This window comes from Thalassophryne amazonica, chromosome 20 (genome assembly GCF_902500255.1).
Source record: "Thalassophryne amazonica chromosome 20, fThaAma1.1, whole genome shotgun sequence".
NCBI classification, from domain to species: domain Eukaryota; kingdom Metazoa; phylum Chordata; class Actinopteri; order Batrachoidiformes; family Batrachoididae; genus Thalassophryne; species Thalassophryne amazonica.
In genome coordinates this window covers 43,796,143-43,801,518 of record NC_047122.1, presented here as the reverse complement: position 1 = coordinate 43,801,518, position 5,376 = coordinate 43,796,143, and positions in this window count along the sequence as shown.

The window sequence follows — 5,376 nt, the reverse complement described above, 5'->3', positions numbered from 1 at the left end:
ATGAGACTTGGATACTAGGCAATGACCTATGGGAAGACTAGATTTCTTTGGTATAGGTTTCGTCAGCGAATCCTTGGGTACCCCTGGAATGACTTTGTGTCAAATGAATGGTTACTTCAGGAGACTGATATAAGGGCTATCTCTTGTATTGTGAGGGAACATCAGATATGGCATTTTAGCCATGTGGTGTATTTCTCCTCATAATCCAGCACACAGGTGCCACAGTGTTGAGGAACCTAAAGGCTGAAGACGACAAAGGGGGGCCCACCTTTTATCTGTCTGTGGCAAATAGATGATTACACTGGAGGGGGTGGGATGGACTTGTTGTCTGTCTGGGTGGTTGCCATCCAGGACCCAATTGTGTTCCATAGTTTGGTAGATGTAACAATGTGCAGCACCCGTGCGTGCTCCCAGACCTGACCCCATTTTCAAGACATATGCTTGGAAAAAGACTTTCTGAAGACAAATTTTTTTTTTTTTAGAAAGAAATGCTTTTATTTTAATATAATGCTAATAATAGCATTGTTTATGGGCAGCTGCCCATTAAGTGTTTTCAACCACATACTGAGACACTGCCGCTTTTAAGACCAAGCATTCCTGCCTGTTAACATTTTGTGTTTGCCAAAATGCTTCTAACATTACACTCTCTTGTTGTATTTCCTGGCTGCTTGAGGGTGTTTGATGGCTGCTCCATTTATTACCATAATTTTAAAGTTTGCATCATATCTTTCAGTTTCTGGTTAACTTATCTGACCTTTGAGGAAATCTTTTTAAACGCAGTCGCTGTGACTGTTGATCGTGCTACACTATAGGTTGGAGAGTCAGGTTGCTTTAGTTCTGAGAGGCTCACTTGTTCACCAGTATTTGGCATGTGTTGAAAAGTTTGAATAAGCCCATTTTACTGGTGTATTCTAAGGAAAAAAATTACACCATCTTATATTCATAACAATGTGGTCTGTTTAACTTTTTGGAAACATGAAAGGCTGTGTGAGAGGAGCCAAGAGAATCTGCGCCTCCATTCTGAGGGTCAGGATGTTTTGAAAGCACTTAACTCACTCACCTGTGACACTTACCTTACAGCCGACAAATTTTAGTTGTCTCTATATTTATGCAGTACTGTATTTTTTTAAAGATAATTGTCGAAGTAGCAAAGCACTTTGGAAAGGTGAAGCTTTTGGAAAAAGTGGCCATCTGGTAATACTGGGTGCAGCCATGCCATTGGATCACAAAGAAAGGGATGAATGTGACATGTTTTTGAGACATTTTTCAGTTCTTTTCAGTTGATGTTTGCGGTTATAAAAGGAAATATAAATCAGATGGTTTTGGCATGTGCAGCTGCACAGTCAGCCACAGAGATGTTAGGGAAAGCACTAGAATGTGGAGTGTTTTGACAGTACGGGTTCTGGCGTAAAGATGAACAAGGAAAAAATCCCTTTGAGATACTGCGTGATGTCATGATGAGACAAACATGACGAAAAGCTGATTGCCAGGACAATTGTGAAGGGTGTCATATATGTAAATGTATGTGTGCGTTTGTGTGCATGATGCTAAATTTTATGTCTGCACACAAATGGACACAAAATAGTTCCCAGGATGTTACTTATATACAGACCAAACCCTGAAGCTTTGCCACCTTTTGGTTTGTACGTGATAAAACCCTTCAGAACGTATGCAAATGCTCATGTTTGGGTGCAAAAGGACTAACATTTCCTTGCACATTGCTAACAGTAAAAGATGGTGTATATTTGTATGTGTATGTGTGCGCGTGCGAAGTTTGTATGCAATGTATAGGAAAAGGTTATACTCGTGATATAGAGATCATGCTAAATGTCCAGTGTTTCTACTTGGAATCTTTACTTAAGAGAATCTTGCAATTTGCACATCAATAGGTGGAGACATGATTTTAATGACCCTGTCCTGAAACAAGCCCTACACCTCATAATACACAGAGCTTGGAAAGATCTCAGCCCGTAGTCCTTTGGCTCAATGCGAGACATCACTGGGTTCCAGGGGAAAACTCAGACTGTACCGCTTATACCCGCGCATCACGTAGGTGTTGAGTAGGTAGCTCAGGGGGATAGGAGTTGGACCTGGGTTTGATTCCTGTCTGCTCTTGAACACAACACTTTATCTGTATTGTCCCAGTCCACCCAGCTGTAAATGGGTACCAGTTTTGGCTGAGAAGTAACATACATTGGCCTGGCATTCCATCCAGGGGGAGTTGTGGAGTCCCATCCGCTTCACACTACGGAATCTGAATCTAAGCATTGGCACAAACAGGCCTCAGTGCCCATATAGGACTACTTCAAGTGGCATCACACGCCAAGTTTACCCTGTGCCTGCCTACTGAACTTATGCAGTGGTTTCCTGCAGAATCTTTGTCCACTTTCTAGCCTGTTCACAACGCGTGGAGCTAAGGTTCCGTTTGTTTTGCTGAGATGTAGCAGTTACCTCAATGGATTCGTTTGCTCGATGATCCCTACATTTAGACGTACGGCTCGATATTTGCCCAGTTCAAGATCCTCACAAGCTAGTTCTTGCAAAGGACCTCGGTCCTGCTTGTTTTTTTCTGACAAAGCAGATTGCTTGTTGACATGTAGTTTGTGGTGAGTGTGTGTGCGTTGTTCTCCACATTGCACACAAAGCGATGTTAAAACAGTGTGTTTATGGAACCTTCTTGTTGAGTTTTCCACTCTGCCACTGTAGGTGTTTGATGTGACGGAGGTGAGATAAGTCACCTAAATCAGTAAGAGCTGACTCTGTGGCACAGCGCTGTTTCAGGTGGTGGGGTTTACCAGGGTGACGGCAGGATGGACGGAGAGACGGTTGATGAAATAGATGGGTGGTGATAGTGATGTGAACGAGTAGATCCTATGAGATTTGAAAATGCTTTATTTTTTTTAGAATTGAACAGGGTTTCTCAGATCACACCACCACATTTAGTACATTTTTTCCCCTGTTGAAACATGATTATCATTAGTAGTATAATTATTAATGCACGTCTGTACTTGACTCACCGTGTATGTGCGCACGTGTGTATGGGTAGGCTATGTTTAAATGTATGTACTGTATGTGTTCACATTATTTCTTTTCTCTCCTCAACAAGTGACACACAAAGACCATTAGATATTTTTCTGTCAGTCACAACAACAACAAAAAATTGAGCCAAAGCCAATGATGTTGGTTTGGTTACTTTAGAAAGCAATAGTACACAAATATTCAGGCACACATAGAATCATTCTGTTCTTTGCAATAATAAGAAGAATCGAGCATTACAACCAAAAAACAAAAACAGCGGTATCATTTCTGCCCATAAAGAAAATGCAATTTTGCATTGTAACTAATATAAAATTTTAACAAGCTAATATTCCTGAACAGAACTCTGTTCTATTAACATTATACCCCATGAACCCATTACCGCAAAGTATCTTTAGGAACTGCAATTGCAGCACCAGTTACTCGTTTTTCAGGGAAGTGTCTCATATATGCAGTAAATTAATATAACCCCCAAACGTGACTGCTGTTGTTACACTGCGGTTGCACGTACCCAGAGTAACAGGTGTTCTGACTCAACCCGGGTTGTATGACTTGTTGCCACGTTTCCTGTAGTAACCTCGCTAACTTTGTTTCAGGTACCCAGTCATAGCCAGCCAGCCTCACTAGCACCTTCTGAGGCAGAGCAATCACTTTACCCTCAACAACCGTTAGCTACCTTCTAGTGCGGCCAAGCCTGGACGCACCTGGGCCGGCTCAACGCTGCCCATCCTCTTCAAAGTATCATCTTTGATATTAGTCCATATTTATGAAACAAAGCAATCATAAATGTAGGCACAGGATAGTGCAGCATATTGTAGTAAAGGGTTTGATTTAGTTTTGCTGAAAGTCTCCAAAATAATCCTCAGTTTTACCTTGAAATGTCCAACAATGTGCAATACTTATGTTTTGTTTTTCCCCTCATGTTGTGCCAAGTGTAGGTATGTAGCATAGCTGTGTCATCGCGTGGTGGAATGCGTTGCATCTGTAAGACAGATTCAGGATGTTTGTGTAACCAATTGAGAGATCGCCCGTACCTGTGTCCCCGTTGTCCTTGTGGCCTTCCTGTATTTGTGAGTGATTGCGCCACGTCTCATTGGTTCGTCTTTGTGTGAAGTGCGGTTGCTTTTGTCCAACCGTGTGTATGAGCGTATGATTGTGTGTGAGGGGGTATTTCTCCTCTAAATGTCTGTGAGATCGTAAACCATGATACTTGATGGTTCATGGTGAGACCCACAGGAAAAAAAACCTCATTACTAATGGGGACCATTTTTATATATATACTTTAAAATAAAATAAAAAAACATTTAAAAGAGTGAGAGAGAAAACAACCAACAGAGATGCACATGTAAGTAGATGTAAAAGACTTGATAATGTTTCAGCACTTTTCTAATCCTAGGATGGGTTTGGTCTAACCCCTCTGTCTTGGACCGATCCCCTAGGGGTAACATTCATTCAGAACGGTCGGAGAACGGAAAAAACGGGGTGAATATGGATGACAAAGAGATTGCTCAGTTTAAGTTTTTGCACATCACCTTGCCGTAAACCTTGTTTGTTTAACTATCTGCTCCATTTCGCTTGGCGCCCGGCGCGTTCTTGGGTCCAATGGGCGAGGCGTTCGGTGGTTCCTTGGTTGTTCTGTTCTCAGAAAACCTTTTGTTGCGGAAGACGTCCCTTTTGTTGCGTTCTGGTTTAAGTCGTTTCAACCCTGCACTAACCGAGCTGCACCGCTTATATTGTTGTGTTTGTCTTTTTTGCGTTTCAATAAATTTGGCATATTACTTTTTGGTGGGAGCTCGGTTTGGTTTGCGCGGCATGAGCGGGGTGCGTACAAACCTTTGTTTGGTGCAGGAGCTTTTTCTGTGTTTTCGGTCTCCTTGTAGCACTCTGTATAATGTCAGGGGACTGAAAACTGTTGAGAATGTGTTAAGTTTTTATGACAAGTTTCCTCGCGGGAGGAACACTGCTAATGTAGTCCTTATTTTATTTTTTTTTTTTTTATTGGCTTCTTGCACAGCTTGACAAATACAATGAATGTTGGTGTGTGAGGATGATTTTATGATGAGGAAAAAAGGCATGTGTGCTCTTTGCTATCTGTTTCTTGATGTTTGTACTTTTCATTTTGCAAAAAAAGAAAAACGTTTTTGGCACTTTGTCATGTTTTAAAAGTGAAAAGAATTTGATCAGGATTCCTTTTTTCATTCTTTATTTCTTGTTTTTGTATGTTTCGTCCGTGTCCATAGCGCTGGATAACCAACTCAGGCAGAAAGGAGAGAAAAATAAAAAAAAAAAAACTTGTAGAGGCCCACTTAACTGTTATAGTTTCTCCCCAATAAATTTACA